Raw genomic sequence first — 22,054 nt, 5'->3', positions numbered from 1 at the left:
GCTCCTTCTCCCCACCTCTCCTTTTTCTTCACTTCATTCTGCACCTGTGCAGCTGACAGGGAGCTCCCATTATCAGCAAAACTATTTCTGATGCAGAGAGAACAGAAGCCAAGAGATCCCAGCAGCCATGGCCTCAGTGATTCCTGTACAGGAAATCCAAGAGGAAACCAAATGTCCCATCTGCCTGGAATATCTGACAGACCCAGTGACCATAGACTGAGGACACAACTTCTGCCAAGGCTGCATCACTCTGCACTGTGAGACATGGACAGAGGGGGACTATGACCCTTTGTGCTGCCCCAGTTGCAGAGCCCTGATCCGGAAAGGGGCTCTCCGGAATAACTATCAGCTAGCAAATATAGTGGAAAAAATAAAACAACTGCATTTAGGAACAGGAAATAAGAATCTGCTTGTGAGACACTGGGAGAAACTTAACCTGTTCTGTGAAGAGGACTGGGAAGCCGTGTGTGTGGTTTGTGAGAGATCCCCTGAGCACAGGTCTCATACAGTGCTTCTCATGGAGCAGCCTGCCCAGAAATACAAGGTAGGTAACACTTTGGATTCTGGTTAATTCAATCCTTTTAATTTTCAGACTAAATTCTTTCAGATCCACAGAGTCTCTCAGTTTCCCACATTCTCCCTTGATCTCTGGCTCCACCTAAATCTCTCCTCTGCAGACTCCTTCCTCTGGGCAAGTGCAGGGAGGCCTGGCTACTGACGCTGCCCCAGCCTGTCACCCCGCACTGTTCATTAGGGGGAGGTGGGTACTAGACTCTGTGTGAGCTTCTCTTGCACACAGGACTGAAGCAAGAGGGGTCTGTGCTAATGCCAGACCAGGCCAGGAATGGAGGGAATGAGCTGCTCCCACCACATCCCTGACAGTCCAGGCACTGCCAGCAGAACATTCGCATTAATCACGAACGTAGCAGCGTTAGCCCTGCTGCACTAAGCATATAATCACAGATACTATGGGCTTTTCCGTAGGGTCCCATCTCTTGAGTCAGATGATTTAAAACAGATCCTCGGGTTTCATAAAAAGAAAATCAGCAACCCGAAAGTAACGCTCCAGCCCATATGATTGGAAAGAAAAGTTTGAAAATGTGCCCCAAGCATAACTGATACAGTGACGTGTCCCTGAATCTGCAGAGAGCTTGGGTTGATAGCTGTGAGAGGAAGGAACTGCCCAATGCCACTTGGGGGGAGGGATAGCTCAGTGGTTTGAGCGTTGGCCTGCTAAACCCAGGCTTGTGAGTTCAGCTTTCAAGGGGGCCATTACAGGGATCTGGGGTTAAAAAAAAAAAAAAAATCTGCAGAAAGCTTTGGGCAGGGGGTTGGACTAGATGATCTCCTGAGGTCCCTTCCAACCCTGATATTCTATGAATGGAGTGTTCCCTCCAAGATCTACTGATCTGGGGTCCTCATGCACTCTGCGTGTGAAGAAGGCTGTGGGTCCAGCTTCCCACTGGAAAATACACATGTGACAGGATCCAAAATGTACAGCCTGGAATTGGGGTACTGCTGTGCTGCCTTAAATCTCCAACATGGACTATATCACACAATGCTTGCTAGTGTCAAGCAGCAAACCCCTCCAGGTGGTGTTATCACTCAGTAGAACAGCATGTAGAGCCTCAAACCCAGCTAGATTGCATGAATGCTCTCAGAGCCACTCACAAATCACCCAGAGAAAGGCACCAGCCAATTCCTCCCAGATTCCCAGCCTTGCAACCCACAGCTGTACCACCTTGCCCTGGTCAGAAGCCTGACCAATATAAATGTATTACTCAATCCACCTCTCCCTTGATGTGGAGAGGACACACACTTGCCTTTGTAACCTGAGCTGAGATTTCCCAACCACATCAACCAAAACACACTGTTTTAGGTGAAATATAAAACGTATTTATTAACTACAGAAAGATAGATTTTAAGTGATTATAAGTGGTAAGCACAAAAGGTCAGAGATAGTTACTAAAGGAAATAAAAGGTAAGCATATAGTCTAAATTTTAAACTTTTGTACACTAGGCAGTATTTAGATCAAGCAGTTTTCTCACCCCACTGGATGTTACAGTTCTTAATACACAGACTTACCTTTTTAAGCCTTGGGCCAGTCTCTTCAGTTGAAGTCTTTGTATTCACAGCATTCTTGTTGCTTCCAGCATAAGTGGGAGAGGAGGACGACCTTGACATGATGCTATTGGCCCTTATTTTTTTCTTTTAGTCTATATGCCTGGAAAATACTAGCCCAGACATGTCCTGCTGGGCTTTGCTGAGCCACAGAGTTGATTAATCTCCCATTGTATGATGCTCATGTGACAGTCATGGAGTGGTAAATCTATTGTTTACTATTCCCCTGCTGGTCAGTGGCTGGTGATGATCATTCAGTTCCTGCCCAGGTGTTGGTCACCTTATTTGTCATTGTCACTGGAGAAATAGCATTAGATATGCTCAATCTTACAAAATATTTCAGTAACAACCATACAGCAAAATCTCATATCTTCATACACACTAGCAATATACATATTTTGGACAGAACAGGGGGTTTCAGCAGATCATGACCTTTCATATGATATCCTACATGGCATGCGTTGTATGAAATATATCATAATTATATGATGGGGTCAAGATGAGGATTCCAGGGTGCTGCTTTGAGGTACAGAGTGCAACAGCATGATACACAAATTTTCTGCTGTGCTCAGACTGCATTTTCCCAAAAATAAAAAATACCCCTTTGACAGAGGCAGAGAATACCATTATGCCCCTTTCTACAATAAATTATGATTTCTGCGTAGGGCTGCATTTGAACTCACGCTGCCTGTATATTAGGTTCAATGGCTGAAAAATTGCCCCTTGATCCTCTCAAGTCCATGATTTGTTGCTTTCCACTCCCTAACCCTCCCTCTCTCTGTCTGACTGCCTCTCTGCACCTACTCAGTGTTGTTCCTTGATGCCTGACCCTTAGTCAAGAACTTAACAGTACAGCCAAACTCTTTTGCTAATCACAGTCTGAATTTTGTTCCCCCACATGGCAACTGGGTGCCATGCACTCTGCAAGGGCAACCCTCAAGAAAAAGAGACCATTGTGCCAGGGTCAGAACTGTGGTTTGATCCTCAGCTCTGGACAAATATACAGTTCTAAACCATGGCAACTTTTGGAGAAGATATAGGGGGTGAGGTCCATTCTCAGGAACCACTAGGACATATGACCCCAAACTTGGAACACTGATGGAGCATCACATCCCCATAATGCACAGCAAATCTCCAGGCAATCTGAGTAACCACGTGGATTTTACAGCACTTAGGTCTGGTCTACTCTGGGGGAGGAGGGGGGTTGATGTAAGATACTCAACTTCAGCTACAGGAATAGCGTAGCTGAAGTTGACGTACCTTATTTTGACTTACCTTCCATCCTAACAGCGTGGGATCAATGGCCACGGCTCCCCCGTCGACTCCACTACTGCCGCTTGCCCTGGTGGAATTCTGGAGTCGAAGGGAGCGCATTCGAGGATCAATATATCTCATCTAGGTGAGTAGTCTGAACATAGTCTTAGAAGAGTCCAGCTTTAAACAGAAAACTGTCTTAATCTTAACTATAGCAGCTGGCACTCCGTTATGTTAAACGAGGTGGCAGCACCTCTCCTTCCTCCTCCTGCATTTCCTGAAAGACACAGCTCAGGTGCCTAACCTGCTGGGCTCCAAGGAGAGGGTTCCCAGTTGTGGGTCTCTAGCAGAGTCGAACACTTCCCTGAAGCCCAGACTTAGGTGCCAAACACCTTGAGGGGGGGTAAGTTTTAGGACATAGACATTTATCTTCATGCCCAATAACTCCCCACCTAACTTGTCTTTCATGGATCACATTCTGAGGCTCCTGTCTCTCCCCGTGTATTGTATAGGGACCCTAGGTGTCTCTGGCTTTGTGGATCACAATGTTGTTTCAGTGATTTTTCTAGGCACCAGGACTCACAGTACAGCAATGCCCAAGTCCCATTCTGGATCAGGGTCTTGGTGCTGGCAGTACTGCATTGGCATCAATCAGTTTATGTTTTCAGGCCTGTCTTCTCCAGCTAAGGGTCTAATGACCTTTAAAAATATAGATGCCTTATCCTTTTACTTCTCCCCCAATTCATGGGGGCTAGGTCTGTTTGCAGTTTGGGACCTCACAGCTCCATCCTCATTCCCATACCCTTCCCTCCCTACCTCTCTTTCTAGTGAATGTTCTGTTTAGCTAATGATGGTCTTCCTTTTGGTTAACAAAGAGTTAAAAGCTGAATACTCGGTGTCATGGTACTGCCAAACTAAAGTGTTCAAGAATCGTGAGTCTGATCTCCCCCAGGGGATGGATATTGCTATTATGAGATTCATAATAATAATTAAAAGACTAAATGTTGGGCTCTTTTCATTTGCCTTTCAGGTTCTAAGCCTTTCGGATGCGCTTGGGTCACATATTCAGGTTTTTCTGGTTTTTCTTTGCAGCCAGAAGATTGAGGAACTTAGAAAATGAAAGTTGAGACCATAGGTGCCTACTCCATGGGTGCTCAGGGGTTCAAGCACCCATGGAGAAAAAATAGAGGCTGCTAAGCACCCAGGGAGCTGACCGAGGCTGCTGCTGTGGTGGCCCTGGGGCTGCCCCACCCATCAGCTATAGAGTGGGACTGCCCCTCCACTCACTCCTCTCTGCCCCTTCCCCTCCTCACTAACCTTAAGACAGGATGGGGCAGAAAGTAGCAAGTGGCTGGTGGGAGGCACTTCGGGGAGGGGCGGAGTGGGAGAGGGACCTCGGGACTTGCCTCAGGGGAGGGGGAAGAGCTGGTGTGGGGCACCCACCAGCTAAATGAGAAGTCAGTGCCTATGGTTGAAACTCTCCTAATCACATACTTGCAGGAGCTGAGGTGTTAACAATCATGTCAATTATTGGGAGACAACTAGCACCAAGGCCCCTTTCCACTGCCAGAGCAGCCTTGTGTAAATCAGAATAGGCCTTTCAAACACTGATTCCAGCTTTGCCACATTTTTAGCTGTGAATTGAATATCACCCCTGAGCCATAGAGACGCCGCTCCTGCAAGTTCATCGTCACAGGTGATGCTGATGCCCCATGAAGCTCCATGATTGAACACAATGGGCTGATTGCAGGATCTGAGCCCTAGTGATTCATATTTCACAAAAGTAGGGTGACCATGTTTCCCCAAGAGAAAACTGGACACCGCCAGCCACTCACCTGAGCTCCCCACCCCACGTGAGGCTGTTGCCAGTCACTGGAACCATGTGGGTCCCCACACACAAGGCTGTTGCCTGTTGCTGGAACCCTGCTTCCCTCCCCCCATGCTGGAACACTGCCTCCCCCAGCTCTGCTTCCCCCCCTCCAGGGAGCTGCATCTCCGCTTCCCCACCCCCGGCATGTTCCTCTGCATCACATCCCACTTTTTGGACAAAAGTGGGCATTTGTGCCATTTGCTGTTGCTGACTGATCGAGGGAAAGGGAAGGGAAGGGAAACATCAAGTTGGTGCAAATGCAGCATGTTTCTGAGCTCATGATAGTGAACGTTACCCTATTATACTGCCCAGAAGAAGCATGACCAGAGAACTGCGTGGAAAGTCTCCAGGATGAAGCTACATGTCCCATCAGTCTGGAATATTTCAGAGAATCTGTCACTCTGCAGTGGGACACAATTTCTGCCAAGCCTGCATCACCTAGTGCTGGGAGGAATAATATACGTCTCCTGCCCTCGGTACAGAGAAACTGTTCAACAGGGAAATCTCAGGCCAAACAGGTAGCTGGCAACATATATCAAAACAACCAAACAGCTATTTTACAGGCAGAAAAGGGATCAGAATAGGAAAGGGTGTGTGGGGATCACAGCAGCCTCTCCAACTTTTCCGGGAAGAGGATCAAACTTCTATCTGTGTGGTTTGCCCTCTCTCCTGGGCTCTCCAAGCTCACATTGTGGTTCATATAGAGCAGTCTACCTAGCAGTACAAGGTAAGGAATTGCTGTCAAGTTTTATGAGTAATAACTTTGGACTTTAATTACAGATTAATTTCATTGCAAGTTGCCTCTCACAGCTATTGGTGTAACTGCATCATAGAATCATCAAAGTGTAGAACTGGAAGGGGCCTTCAAAGGTCACGGGACTGTGGAGGCCCCTTGCAGTAGTCCAGTCCCCTGCACGTAAGGCAGGACTAAGTAAAAACTAGACCATTTCTGATAGGTGCTAAAAACCTCCAGTAATGAAACAGCTCCAGGTCTTTGGCAGCAGGTCTTTCACTTGATCTGGGTGTGTTCAGCAGCACTGAAGGACCTGCCGCTGAAGACCTGCCGAAAACTCTCATGGGGGCCCCTGAAAACTCCCGTGGGGGCCCCTAAGGGGCCTGGGGCAATTGCCCCACTTCCCACCCACCCCCGCAGCCCTGACAGCAGGCATTCCTTGGGTGGAGCATTGTGGCTTTGAAGTAGACCTCCTATTTACTAAGCACCACCTGTAATTAGCTGCATGGATTAACATAAGGCAACTGCCCATCTCCCGTCATTTACAGCTAGTTTGCTACATACTTCAAAGAGAAATAAAGACAATGATATTACTACATTCATTGTTCATGTAAATGTTAACAACTCCTTTTGATCTCTGAATTAAGAGAATACAGTGCCAGACAGGAACAGTTTGGTTACATTGTTAACCTCTAACAATTTGTATGCAAACACACACAAATATACAATCATTATCTTCTAACAGTTGAATCTGGATTAGTTAGCCTGCTAGAGCTTAACCGCTTCTTGGCTCAGTGTCACACTTCCTCAGCAGTGGATCTTGGGCTGAAGGTGGTGCTGGGGTTAGAAATGGGGACGTAGCAGGAGTTGAGGCTAGAAGTGGAGCTGATCTTGGAGTGTGTTGACACCAGGGCGCACTGGTGAATCTATACTGGCTCCCGGTGGAGTGGATTACGGTCATATCAGTGAAAAAGGTCCACAGTAATTATCTTCAATACACAACAGTTTATTGAGAAGGAATTATACAAGCGGTAAAGGGTTATATCAAGCACATAACTCCTATGTTAGACATTAAGAGCTGTACATTCCTCTTAACGAGTCTTTCTTTCACAAACATACCCAAACAGGCCCTGCACTAGCCTCACACAATTCCTGCTTGACAAACAGAGAAGGTGGTTACCAATTTTATAAATGGTTTCTTCTCTCATTGTCTGTTCTTCTCAGTCCTCTGGTCTGTCTCAGCTTCCCTCAAGGCAAGGCCTTGGTCACAGTCCTACTCACGCCCACAGAGAAGAGTTTTGTATACTCTGTCTAGCAGCGTTGCAAGCTTCTTCAAGTATCAATTATGAAATCCCAAGCACAGTAATTTACTTTGCTTGATTCTTATACTCTTTTTCCTCAAAGGAGTCACACGTCTTAAAAGCGTGCCCAGTGGGCATGTAGTTATGAATTTTTACCTGATAAGTAGTTTAGAAGGGGCTCGGGGGAGGCAGTACCGAACAAAGATCACCCCACGTTTTCTCACTCATCAATCATTCACTCTATCTCTCTGTGTGACGTTCCTGCTGTAAGGTCACTATAACCAGATCAACCTGTGCTCCATGCTCAAACTTTATACATGTGATATTTGTCAACCAATTTACAGTTCTTTATTAAATTTGCTCCTGCTTAAAGGGAACCTGTTCCCAGGATCCTCTGCTGCTATTAAGCCATGTTTATGTCATGCCAAGTTATGCTCACACAATTCATTCAGTGTGGCCACACCAATTTGGCACCATCCCAACAGAGTAGAGAGGGAATGAGGGCAGAGCTGGGCTGGGGGTGGAGTGAAACTGTGACTGAAGTTGGAGCTTGTCTGAGGATGGAGAAGGAGTGAGGGTGAAGCTGGGTGTGGAGGTGGAACAGGACTGCTTGCCCCCACAGATGTTCCTCTGTGCCACCATAGAGTGGTGTGCCACATACTTAGAGAACCACTGATCTAAATAATGTATGAAGATATTGAACAGAACCAGACCCAGGACCAATCCCTGTAGGACCCTACTCAGGATGCCTTTCTAGGCTTTACTGTGAAACGCTGGTAACTACTCTCTGGGAATGGTTTTCCAACCAGTTATGCACTAATCTTATAGTTGCTCAATCTAGGCTATATTTCCCTAGTTTGTTTCTGAGAGGCTCATGTGAGACAGTATCAAAAATTCTTACTAAAATCAAGATATACCACATCTACCACTTCCCCCTTCCACAAGGCTTGTTACCCTCTTAAAGAAAGTTATTAGGTTGGTTTGACATGATTTGTTGATGATAGATCTATGTTGACTGACTGTTACTTATGACCCTTATTATCTTCGAGGTGTTTGCAAATTGACTGACTGACTATTTGCTCCATTATCTTTCTGGGTACTGACGTTTAACTGACTCCTATGTAATTCCCCAGGTTGTCCTTATTCCCGCTTTTATAGATTACCACTATATTTGCTCTCTTCCTGTCCTCTGGAAACTCTCCTATGTTCCATGAGTTTTCAAAGATAATCACTAATGTCTCAGATATTTCCTCAGTGCTTGAGTATTCTAGAACATATTTCATCAGGCCCTGTTGACTTGAAGACATCTAACTCATCTTAGGCTTTATCTACACTACCACTTATGTCATTAAAATTTTTGTCAGTCAGGGTGTGAAAAAAACACGCTCCTGACCGATGTAAGTTTCACTGGCAAAAGTGCTGGTGTGGACAGCTGTCCCGTCCTGCAGACATAGCTAATGCCACTTGTTATGGGTGGCTTAATTATGTTGGCAGGAGAGTTCTCTCTTAGAGGCAAAGACAGGCTACACGACAGACCTTACAGTGGCACAGCTGTACTGCTAGAAGTCGTAGTGTAGACATTGCCTTAGTAATTTTTAACTTGTTCTTTCCCTATTTTAGCTGCAGATTCTACCTTATTTTCACTGGTTTTCACTATGTTAGATGTCCAGTTGCTACCAAGTTTTTTGGTGAAAACTGAAACAAAAAGTCATTTAGCACTTCTGCTATTTCCACATTTTCTGTTATTGTCTTTGCCCCCTCTTTGAGTAATTGGCCTACTCTGTCCTTGGTCTTCATCTTGCTTCTATAGTATTTGTAGAATGTTTTGTTGTTACTGTTTATTTCTCTAGCTAGTTTAATCTAATTTTGAGCCTTGGCCTTTCTAATTTTGTCCCAACATGCTTGTGTCATTCTTTTTATATTCATCCTTTGTAATATGAGCTATGTGAAGCCTTCGTTGTATGAAACATGATATGAAAAGTAAATTACAAATAAAAAATTCAAAAAAGCTGAATCCTTTTCAAACTCAGGTCCCACTGGTGAAATAAGGGAACTTTCTACAGAACAGAAACTGTTAATGATCAGTGGAGCTGCAGTCCAAGCTACGTGAGAATGTTGCCTTCAGGCTGGAAAAGTCAAGCTACTGTTGTTACTACTTTGTATTATTATATTACGAGTGTTATTTGCATCACTGTAGCCCCCAAAGAGCCCATATGAGATTACCTCAATTGTGCTGGGCTCTGAACAAAACACAGTGAGGGACAATCCTGCCCTCAGCAGTTTTCAGTCTAACTAGACAAGAGAAAGGGTGGGAGGGGAACTGGAAGCACTGACAGGGGACCTGTCTGGTCCCCCAGCAGATAGATGGTAGAACTAGGAACAGAACTTAGGTCCAGTCCAGGGCGTTAACCACTAAGCTATGCTGCTTATATTTTCTTTTCTTTTGGTAACCACTCTGACTTTTTGCCTATCACTTATAACCACTCAAAATCTATATTTTGTAGTTAATAAACTTGTTTTACTGTTTATCTTTACCAGTGAGTTTGCCCCAAGTGTCCGGTAAATTGCTCAGGTTTGCAAAGGCTACTATATATCGACTTTCCAATGACGAAGTGGTGAACTAACATTTGCAATGCTCATCTTGAGCGGTTGAAGATGATATATTCCTGAAGTATAGTGTTGCGAGCTGGGAGGATTTGGCTGGTGCCTTTCTCTGTGTGATTCATGAGTGTGCCTGTAGCATTCATGCAATCTAGCTGGGGGTGGGGCTCCACATGCTGTTGTGCTGAGTGATGTCAGCACCTGGAGGGGTTTGCTGCTTGTCATTAGCAAAGCATTGTGAGAGACATCCCAGACTGGAGAGTTAAGGGGCACAGCAGTCCCATCGTCCCAGGCTTCATCCTGGGGATCCCGTCACACCTACCAATCAAGCTTGGATAATTGAGGTCTCTCTCTAATTCCTGAAAAGATTGAACCTTAATTGGTAACAAGTCTGAATATGACACACTCCCAGTCTGCATTAATAAGATCTCATTTTTTTGGTGTCCCTGGTGCCATAAACCTAGTAGGACTGGCAGTGATCTACAGAGTCCTAGGGCTTGGGTGTAAAATCAACCCCTAGACACATGCACTGTTAAGCTCAAAATAAAACCAGCCAAATCATTTCTGTTTCTTCAGGAAAAAATTCAGGCCCATCTGAAGACACTGAGAGAAGAAAGAGAAAAGCTGCTGGGATTTAAAATGGCTGGAGAGTGAAAGAGCCAGGAATATTTGGTAGGTGCCCATTGTTATTAGCCTGCAAGGACTTGCAGTTAGTAGTAAGATTCCTCTCTGGCCTTGGTGAAGATGGACTTGTGTGAATTTCTCCATGATCATGGATTGCCGGGATAGATCCATGTAAAGAACTGAAGGTTTCATTTCAGTTTATCAGTTAATTTCTAGCCCTTGTAGCTTTCACAAAATTCCTCCCAAAGCAAACTGAATGTCACCTGTGCAGCACTGTCTGCTGCATCTGCAGTCATTTCTTGCCCTGTGTAATTATTTGATTCATTTTTTTCCCCTGGCATCTCTGTCAGTGAAGTGTAAAGTTCTGCCTCCTGTTGCTCTGGAATTCCCAGAGGCCATTATCATACAATATCCTAACCACATCAGATATGGAAATATCCCTTTAATAAATATTGAGGCCAAATGGGAAGATGTGAGAAAATCCTCTCCCTAGTAACCACAGGGCAGGGATTGCAAAGAAGTTCTCCCTCCTGTACACTCCAGAACTCCATGAAAGGATGCAAGGCTCCATTCTTGTCCCTGACCAACTCTTTTCTTATTTTTATACAGAAACAGAAACAAACCAAGAGGCAGAAAATTGTATCTGAATATCAGTAACTGAGGCAGTTCCTGGAGGAACACGAGTGACTCCTGCTGGCCCAGCTGGAAAATTTGGACAAGGAGATTGGGAAGATGCAAAGTGAAAATGTCACCAAACTCTCTGAAAAGATTTCCTGTCTCAGTGAGCTGATCCATGAGATGGAAGGGAAGTGTCAGAAGACAGTGAATGAATTCCTGCAGGTGAGACTGAGTTAGAAATACTCCAGATACCAACACAGGGACAGGGCACATGGGGTTCAGCAGTCAGAGAGCTCAGTGTAACTCAGTGTGTGCATTCCTGAAACGTGAATTACTATTTCTCTTTGCAGCATTACAGACATTGAGATTAGAGATGGAAAAGCCCCACTAGCTTAATGAATCCATGGCTCTGGGGACAGGACAGGGCCTCTTGTCCCCATATTTGCAGTACTGCTTCCCTTGGATCCCTGGTGGGTGTCAGGTGGTACAGAGATTCTTTCTCTCTCTCTCCCCTCTAGGATGTCAGAAGCACCTTGAGTGGTATGGGGCTCCTTCTCACTCCCCCTCACACTTCACAATGCTGGGAAAAGGTTTGGAAACTGGTGTAGGTGCTGACTCCATGGGTGGTCCAGGGCTGGAGCACTCAGGGAGAAAAATTAGCGGGTGCTCAGCACCTACCGGCAGCCTTGCTCCCCCCTCTTTCACCCTCCCCCCAGCTCCTCCCAGCTGCCATAATCAAATGATTCGTGACATTCAGCAGGCTCCAGTAGGGAGTGAGAGGAGTGGGGATGGGGCATGCTCAGGGGAGGGGACAGAAAGTGGCAGGGAAGAGGAGAGATGGGGCAGAGTGGCGGTGGGAAGAAGTGGGGTGGAAGTGGGGATTTGGAGGAAGGTTTAGAGTGAGGGCAGGGGCAGACTGAAGCGGGAGGTTGAGCACCCCTCAGCTAGCGGGGAAGTCGGCACATATGAAAACCATGTTAGTGCCACATCTCCCCAGGGCCACACAGCTAAATGTGTGGGGAAGGTTACATTTTGGATACAAATATCTCTGATCAAACTTCATCCTGAAGGCTTTGAGATGATCCATTCAGTGGGAAAGATTGACCTAAAGTATTTCCTAGTTATGTTACATCCCTGGGGGACTGGCTGGCTTGAGATTGTGGGAATGGAAAATGGGCCTTTCTCTACTGGGGCCCTGGTTACCATTCAGCCTCAGCCAGCAGTGATTAAGAGTCTTTCCCATCTGAGGACTGTTTGGAGACCTGTGTGGAATGAGGTGGGGAGTTGGTGTCTCAGGTAGCTGCTCATGAACAGATTTCTACAACACTTAACATGGGAACTTCCTGCCCATCAGGAAATGGAGGCCACCAGATGACTTGACCATGGAGAATCAATTCCCCTTTTATCCCTAGAGCTGCTCTTGCCAGACCAGAGTTAAAGAATATTAATGAGATCTTGGGGGGGGTGGGCGGGAGGTTGCACAGCCATGGCCTGTTCTGCGCCTGCTCTGAGGACGGGAGAAGTGGAGGAATTCTAACTTGGGAACTTCCTGCCCATCAGGAAATGGAGGCCACCAGATGACTTGACCATGGAGAATCAATTCCCCTTTTATCCCTAGAGCTGCTCTTGCCAGACCAGAGTTAAAGAATATTAATGAGATCTTGGGGGGGGTGGGGGGGAGGTTGCACAGCCATGGCCTGTTCTGCGCCTGCTCTGAGGACGGGAGAAGTGGAGGAATTCTAACTCCAGGCCCATTAGAGCAGCACCTCACTAGCAAGAAATTATGAGTCACTATATGAAATAGAAGAATGTGAAGTTATTTCTCTCCAGGTGTGAGAAGGGGAAATTCCAGCAACCAGTGGAGATTTTTCCTGAACTGGAAAAGAGACTCAGCAATTTTGCCCAGAAATCTATTGCTCTAATGGAGGCTCTGAGGAAATTCAAAGGTACTGAGTAGGAATCTAGGAGGGGAAATTGGGATGAGCCTCTGAGACTGTAGGAGGGGATGGGCTCTGGCCAATTGGTGCATAATTAGATGACATATCTATTTTATGAGACGTGGAAAGTAGAGAAATTGAGCAGGTGTAACAGGGGCCCAGGTGTCAGGACATCTCAGATTAATTCATGATTTACAAAAGTCACAACACTGAGGCCCAAATTTAACAAAAGGGCCTAATTTGGGGACCCTGAGTATCTCTCTGTACCACAGAACTTGCATGGGGGTCAGAGAAATAAGGTTGCTATTCTAGATAGATCTTGGGGCATCCTTGGCCTGTGCCAAAGTCTGCACAGGCCTCTGCAGCCACTGAATAGAGGAGTCACAACCTGCCCCCCCTCTATCCCTTTGCCTGGTTAGGGGTGAATCTGGTCCATTGAGCCAATCCTTTCCCAGCTCAAATTTCCACATTGACAAGAATAATTTATTATTTGTATTTCAGTCTATGGAGGACAAGGGGCCCACTGTTCTGAGTTCTGTAGAGATCACAGAATCATAGAATATCAGGATTGGAAGGGACCTTAGGAGATCATCTAGTCCAACCCCTGATGCTCAGTAAATAGACCCTAAGACATTACAGCTGAGAGTCCTGATCCTGTAAACTCTCAACATCGCCTTAAAGTTGAAGGGACCAAAGTGAGTAAAGTTACATTCAAGCTAAAGTCTTTGCAGGATCTGGCTCTAGGGTCTGACAAAACGCAGTAGGTGAATGAGACAAACCAGCTGTGGCCTGGAGTGGGGAGGGCATGACAAAGGAAAAACAAACCTCTCTTACAGATTATATGTCCTAGGATTGTTGTGAGGCTTAGTGGATATTGATTCCATTGCTGAGAGTTTCCTCAATGAAAGAGGACATAGGAGGTTTCAGATTATCTTATATTTAATATTAAAGACTTGAGTCTCTGTCTGTTTCTCTGTCAAAATAAAGACACAGTTATAGCAGTTGTGGAGGTGTATGGACACTCCATCCCCTTTCAGGGTGTATCATGGTGCACTGAGACCACGGTTACAGTCTACCAGACTGTCATGGGTCTCACAACAGTGTGGCCCAATGGCCAGAATCAAACCGGCAACCCTTGAATGCAAGGCAGAGTGGGCTAGTGACCAGAGTCTATATAGCAGCCCTCCAGTGGTGGGCAGCATGGCCTAGTGCTAGAGTCCATGCAGCAACCCTTTGGTGCAGGGCAGTGTGGCCTAGTGGCCAGAGTCAGTATATTGGCCCTTGACTGCAGGGCAGCATGGCCTAATGGCCAAATCCAGGGGCCACCATCAAAAATAGGATGATGGCCAGGGTAGGGGACCTGGGGCCACCTGACTCCATCAGGTCCCAAACCCACCAGGTCCTGACCCAGGGTCCTAACAGTGGAAGAGTAGTCAGCCACTGGGTCAGCTGTGAATCCAATCACAGCCTGATGACATTACATGGGTGGGAGATACCACTCACTCCACCTCCCTGGATCACTTCCTACCAGTCTTCTGGAGGCTGCAGTCCATATGATGTTAGGGTCTCTGGGTTCTTCAATTGCCAGGACTCCGACTCCAGTCAGTCATCTGTATGCAACAGGTCTCTTGTCTGGGTCTTGGGATCAGCGTCTTCTGCAGGGGCAAGGGGTGTAATGGCTCCTGAGCTGAAGCCTCCACCAAGAGTCCTTCCTCTTTGGCGGTCAGCCAAGACTGAGCTGGGTTGCTCTTTTTTATACTAGCACAGCAATCAAAGCATGCCCAGAAGGGTCTACGGGGTGGGACTTCCTCTGCCCATAGTGTGGGATTATCCCTTTCCTGCCTAATGCAGGGTATGTACGCCTTGTCAGAGCAGTTAAGAGTGAGAATGCTGTTACCAATATGAAAGCAGAAAATCTCATCTCTTTTATTCTTTTCCCCTCCAGACACTCTGCCGTCTGAACTGAAGACAAAAATAAGAGGATCCCTGGGAGCACACATACAAGGTGAGATTTCATGTGTAGATTATCTTTAAATTATGACAAAATTGCATGAAATATTTTTCATGAAATTGTTGCTAAAGTTACCAATCCAAGCAACACTGGGCATGATGCACACAGCCTTAAAAATAAACACATTAAACAGTAAGGTGATCCCAAGCAATCAAACAATAGGACACCAAAATTAGTGCTGAGTTCGTGTCCATGATGGTGAACAGAAGCACTCTCATGCACTAGCGTCCAAATACCCTTAACTCTGACCTTGGGTCAGACATTCATAATCCTTTTTAATATTAAATTGAGAGGAATGAGTAAAGAGATCTCTTCCCTGAGGGCTGACACATACCTCTCCTTTACCCCAGTGGAGAGGTCTCCTCTATCACTCTTCTCCAGCCTCTTAGCTTTCATTTGAGCAGGACAGGGCTCTCCCATTAGAGCTGCTCACTGACTGGGGAGATGCTCTCCCTCTCACGCTGGCACATTCTCCATTCTCTACAGGCTACCAATGGAGCTACCCCACTGAATGCCAACTTCTACACTCTGGTCTTAAGTAGCTTTCTCCTGTGCCCTATCTTCCTCTCTGTTCCCTGACCTGGAAGTGGTGGATGCATTTAGCAGAAGGAGCTTTCCTCAAGGGTTTAAAGCTGTTACCTGCCTCTTCTGCTCCCTCCTCACTAAAAGTTTCTACTAACTTCCTTGCTGTTTCTCTGCAGCTGGGAATGGACCAACCCCAGCAGGGGGAGCAGGAAGCAGAAGCCTATGCAAGCAAATGAGAAACTAATAAAGTTGTTCACATTAAACAGGCTGCGAAACTGCAGAGACGTCTCTGCTGAGTCTCAGGTGCCCAAGACAAAGGCAAATCCCTGGAATCCTGGAGCGTCCCAACTAGAACAGGGCTGCTGGGTAGTGTGAGAAATCGTCCCAGCCTCTCTCAGAGCTGAGCTCTGCCCCTAACTCTCTGAGTGTCTCTCTCTCTCTCCTCAGCGAATGTGACTCTGGATCCAGACACGACTCATCCCAACCTCGTCCTGTCAGAGGATCAGAAAAGTGTGAGATGTGGACATGCACGGAAGGATCTGCTCAACAACCCTGAGAGATTTGACACTGAGCTCTGTGTGCTGGGCTGTGAGGGCTTCACCTTGGGGAGACATTGCTGGGAAGTGGAGGTGGGGGATAGGGGATCCTGGTCTGTGGGGGTAGCCAGAGAGTCTGTGAGGAGGAAGGAATGGATCAGCCTTAATCCTGAGGGGGAGATCTGGGCTGTGGAGTGGTGCTGGTGGGGTCAGTTCTGGGTTCTCACCTCCCCTGTGACCCCCCTGCCCCTGAGCCAGGAACTCAAGAGGATCCGGGTTTGTCTGGACTGTAAAAGGGGGTAGGTGACATTTTTTGATGCTGGTAATGAGGCCCCGATCTTCACTTTCCCTTCGGCCTCTGTCCTTGGTGAGAGAATCCACCCCTGGCTCTGGGTAGGGGCAGGAGCTCAGCTCAGACTGTGTCCCTCAGGCATGGGGTGGGGAGACTATATCACTGGGGACCCTGGAATCAGCCTCTGAAGTCTCAGACACCCTTGTCTCTACCATCCTGGATGACTGCTGCCATCTGCAGTCTCTATGACCCTGGATGTATTTTGCATTCTCTGGACTCTCAAACCATAGAAAGCAGGGAATGATTGAGGTAGAGTAGCCAATCTCATTGTCCCAAGGATTTTGTAGCCTGTTTGTCCAGGGGAACTTGGGGACCCCAGCTCAGGAAGTGTCATTGAGACGTGGCAGGAATAGCCCCCTGGGAATTAAAAAAAATAAAAAGCACTTCTTTAGCTGCAAACATCCTAATCTCTGCGACTCTGAACTGCTCCCATCTACCGACCCTCTAGTTCCTTCTCTCTGGGTATGTCTACACTACGGGATTATTTCGATTTTACATAAACCGGTTTTATAAAACAGATTGTATAAAGTCGAGTGCACGTGGCCACTCTAAGCACATTAATTCGGTGGTGTGTGCGTCCATGTACCGAGGCTAGAGTCGATTTCCAGAGCGTTGCACTGTGGGTAGCTATCCCGTAGCTATCCCATAGTTCCCGCAGTCTCCCCTGCCCATTGGAATTCTGGGTTGAGATCCCAATGCATGATGGTGCAAAAACAGTGTCGCGGGTGATTCTGGGTAAATGTCGTCACTCATTCCTTCCTCCGTGAAAGCAATGGGAGTTTTGCCAGCTTCAGATTGCAATAGCCACTCACTTCTCCACCAGAGGCAGCTCTCAATCTCATGTCCTTGCACCGCAGGGTGAGGTGAGCTGAGCACACAGTTCCTATGAAAGTGGTTTTTCTCATTCGAAAGTTCTGCAGCCTGCTCGTCATCCAGACTTCCATGATCATTGATCCCACCACTCAGTGCTTGTTTCCCGAGCCCAAAAGCGGCGGTCCACGGTGCTGAGCATTTCCGTGAATGCCAGTACAATTCATGTCGTACCATCAGGTGAATAGATTTAATCGTCGGACTCCTCATCACTTTGGATCATAAGGAATAGCTCAACTGCCAAACGTGATGTGCTGGCGAGACCATTACATACTACTCAGCAGTTCGGGCTCCATTTCCTACAGAAATCACGCTGCACAAAACCGTTGAGAGATCAAGATGGCGCAACGTGGATGGAAAAACAGGGATTACTGGGATGTGAAGCGATGCATCACAGGGCGTTGGGACAGGAAGCAGAATGACCCGTCCCCTCTGCCCCTTCCCACAATCCATGGCGCCAAAATGGGACAAGGTGCTCTGTGGGTAGCTGCCCATATGCACCACTCCAACAGTGCTGCAAATGCTGCAAATGTGGCAACTGCAGCACTGGTAGCTGTCAGTGTGCCCACACTGCAGCGCTTTCCCTAAACAGCTGTACGAAGACAGCTTGTAACTCCTAGCACTGCACACGTGCAAGTGTAACAAAGCCTCAAGAAACAGTGAGAAAAATAGCTAATAAAGGTACATGACTTTCTATCTCTATAGAAAATGATAGATATACATGCATCTGTCTGCACATAGAGAGATGTGATGTATCCCTGCTGTTGCAGCTCCAGGGGTTCTTCACTCTCCTTCTGCCCCCTATCCCGAAAGGGAAGAGGGAGGAGATTCTAGAAGTCATAGAGGACTGGTCTAACTACGCGTTTTTAAACTGATTTAGCAGTGTAAAACCGATTTAATGCTGCACCCGTCACACAACAGGCCCTTTATATCGATATAAAGAGCTCTTTAACTGGTTTCTGTACTCCTCCCAACGAGGGAGTAGCACTCGAATCGGTATGCCATGTCAGATTAGGGTTAGTGTGGCTGCAATTCAATGGTATTGGCCTCTGGGCGCTATCCACAGTGCACCATTGTGACCGCTCTGGACAGCAATCTGGAGTCGGATGCACTGGCCAGGGAGACAGGAAAAGCCCCATGAACTTTTGAATTTCATTTTGCTGTTTGCCCAGCGTGGACTCTGATCAGCACGGGTGGCAATGCAGTCCCAATCCAAAGAGAGCTCCAGAGTGGACCGTACGGGAGATACTGGATCTGATCGCTGTATGGGGAGACAAACTGTTCTATCACAGCCTCTTTACAGAAGATGAAATGAGAAAGATTTGAAAAAATCTCCAGGCTATGATAGACAGAGACCACAGCACAGTGCTGTGTGACAAGCGTACGGAAAGCCAAAGAACCAAATGGACGCTGGAGGGAGGGAAGGGTTACTGAAGGACTCCAGCTATCCCACAGTCCCCAGTCTCCGAAAGCATTTGCATCTTGGCTGAGCTCCCAATGCCTGTAGGGTCAAAAACATGTCGGGGTGTTTCAGGGTATATGTCGTCATTTATCCTCTCTCTTCCCATGAAAGAAAAGGGAAAAATAGTTTTTGACTTTTTATATGTCACTCTATGTCTACTGCATGCTGCTGGTACATGCGGTGCGGCGGCAATGAATAGCAGCATCCTCTCCCCTTTCTGGTGGCAGATGGTACAATATGATGCTATCCATTGTCATCATCAGCCTGTGAGTGCTCCTGGCTGGCCTCAGGTGAGGTTGTCTGGGGGGCGCCTGGGTAAAATAGGAATGATTCCCAGTCATTCTGGTGGTAGTAAGAATGGCTAGTAACTGTCCTCATCATAGCAACTGGGGCTGAGTTTCATCAGCCCTTTCCCCCCCCTTTCATGGTGTAAAGAAAAGATTCTGTACTGCCTGGACTATCATAGCAGGTGGAGGCTACCCCCCCTCATTTTATCTCACTAAAAAGTCAGTATTTCTTATTCCTGCATTCTTATTACTTCATCACACAAATGGGGGACATTTGCCACAAGTAGCCCAGAAAGGTTGGGGGAGAAGGGAATCAACGGTGGGGCTGTTGCAGGGGCACCCCATGAATGGCATGCAGCTCATCATTTCTGCAGGATCTCACAAGGAGTGGCTGTGCTCTCTGGTTCTTGATACACTGGTTCTCTAGTACACTTGCCCATATCTAGGCAGGACTGACTCTATTTTTAGAATCAACATAAGGGAGGAATTGACTCAGAGAGTCATTCCATTTTGTCTTTGCACCCCAGCCGACCTCACTAAGGCCAGTCAGGAGCACCCGTGACAGCAGCAGATGGTACAAATGATGGTAACCATCATCTCATTGCCAATTTACAATGGCACAGTAGACAGTACAGAACAACTGGTAACCATCTCTGCTACTTGAAATAGCAAATGAATGCTGCTGTGTAGCACTGCAGTACCGCCTCTGTCAGCGGCATCCAGTCCACATACGGTGACAGTTACAAAAGGCAAAATGGCTCCATGGTTGCCGTGCTATGGAGTCTGCCAAGGGCAATCCAAGGAAAAAGGACGTGAAATGTTGTCTGTTCATTGCTTTCACGGAGGAAGGATGGTGACGACATTTACCAGAATCACCGCGACACTGTTTTTGCACCATCATGCATTGGGATCTCAACCCAGAATTCCAATGGGCAGGGAGACTGCGGAACTATGGATAGCTACGGGATAGCTACCCACAGTGCAACGCTCTTGAAATCGACTCTAGCCTCGGTACATGGACGCACACACCACCGAATTAATGTGCTTAGAGTGGCACGTGCACTCGACTTTATTACAATTGTTTTATAAAACCGGTTTATGTAAATCGAAATAATCCGTAGTGTAGCAATACCCAGAGAGAAGGAACTAGAGGGTCGTAGATGGGAGCAGTTCAGAGTCGCAGAGATTAGGATGTTTGCAGCTAAAGAAGTGCTTTTTATTTTTTTAATTCCCAGGGGCTATTCCTGCCACGTCTCAATGACACTTCTGAGCTGGGTCCCCAAGTTCCCACTGGACAAACAGGCTACAAAATCCTTGGACAATGAGATTGGCTACTCTACCTCAATCATTCCCTGCTTTCTATGGTTTGAGAGTCCCAGAGAATGCAAATACATCCAGGTCATAGAGACTGCAGATGGCAGCAGTCATCCAGGATGGAGACAAGGTGTCTGAGATTCAGAGGCTGATTCCAGGGGTCCCAGTGATATAGTCTCCCCACCCCATGCTGAGGGACACAGTCTGAGCTGAGCTCCTGCCCCTACCAGAGCCAGGGTGGATCTCTCACCAAGGAGAGGTCGAAGGAAAGTGAAGATCGGGTTCCCCTGGACAAACAGGCTACAAATCCTTGGACAATGAGATTGGCTACTCTACCTCAATCATTCCCTGCTTTCTATGGTTTGAGATCCAGAGAATGCAAAATACATCCAGGGTCATAGAGACTGCAGATGGCAGCAGTCATCCAGATGGTGAGACAAGGGTGTCTGAGACTTCAGAGGCTGATTCCAGGGTCCCCAGTGGTATAGTCTCCCACCCCATGCCTGAGGGACACAGTCTGAGCTGAGCTCCTGCCCCTACCAGAGCCAGGGGTGGATTCTCCTCACCAAGGACAGAGGCCGAAGGGAAAGTGAAGATCGGGGCCTCATTACCAGCATCAAAAAATGTCACCTACCCTTTTCCAGTCCAGACAACCCGGATCCTCTTGAGTTCCTGGCTCAGGGCAGGGGGTCACAGGGGAGGTGAGAACCCAGAACTGACCCACCAGCACCACTCCACACCAGATCTCCCCCTCAGGATAAGGCTGATCCATTCCTTTTCTCCTCACAGACTCTCTGGCTACCCCACAGACCAGGATCCCTATCCACCTCCACTTCCCAGCAATGTCTCCCCAAGGTGAAGCCCTCACGCCCAGCACACAGAGCTCAGTGTCAAATCTCTCAGGGTTGTGAGCAGATCTTCCGTGCATGTCCAATCTCACACTTTTCTGATCCTCTGACAGGACGAGGTTGGGATGAGTCGTGTCTGGATCAGAGTCAATTCGCTGAGGAGAGAGAGAGAGACACTCAGAGAGTTAGGGGCAAGCTCAGCTCTGAGAGAGGCTGGGACGATTTCTCACACTACCCAGCAGCCTGTTCTAGTTGGGCGCTCCAGATTCCAGGGATTTGCCTTTGTCTTGGCACCTGAGACTCAGCAGAGACGTCTCTGCAGTTTGCAGCCTGTTTAATGTGAACAATTTATTAGTTCTCATTGCTTGCTTTGCTCTCCTGCTCCCTTGCTGGGTTGGTCCATTCCCAGCTGCAGAGAAACAGCAAGGAAGTTAGTAAGAACTTTTAGTGAGGAGGGAGCAGAGAGGCAGGTAACAGCTTAAACCCTTGAGGAAAAGCTCCTTCTGCTAAATGCATCCACCACTTCCAGGTCAGGAACAGAGAGGAAGATAGGGCACAGGAGAAAGCTACTTAAGACCAGATGTAGAAGTTGGCATTCAGTGGGGTAGCTCCATTGGTAGCCTGTAGAGAAATGGAGAATGTGCCAGCGTGAGAGGAGAGCATCTCCCAGTCAGTGAGCAGCTCTAATGGGAGAGCCTGTCCTGCTCAAAATTGAAGCTAACGAGGCTGGGAGAGAGTGATAGAGGAGACCTCTCACTGGGTAAAGGAGAGGTATGTGTCAGCCCTCAG

The 22,054-nt window shown here is 47.3% G+C and overlaps 1 long non-coding RNA gene and 1 pseudogene across 1 annotated transcript in view; one reads left to right on the top strand and one right to left on the bottom strand.

Annotated features, from left to right (window-relative positions):
- Positions 1–22,054, bottom strand: part of LOC142047690 (uncharacterized) — a 459,131-nt gene that overhangs the window by 87,266 nt on the left and 349,811 nt on the right. The gene's annotated exons all lie outside the window — the stretch shown is intronic.
- Positions 128–16,612, top strand: LOC116822727 (tripartite motif-containing protein 10-like; annotated as a pseudogene).

Source organism: Chelonoidis abingdonii, chromosome 13, assembly GCF_003597395.2.
Source record: "Chelonoidis abingdonii isolate Lonesome George chromosome 13, CheloAbing_2.0, whole genome shotgun sequence".
Classification (NCBI taxonomy): Eukaryota; Metazoa; Chordata; order Testudines; family Testudinidae; genus Chelonoidis; species Chelonoidis abingdonii.
Note: the sequence above shows the minus strand (reverse complement) of the source record. Positions and strands in the feature narration are given on the sequence as shown.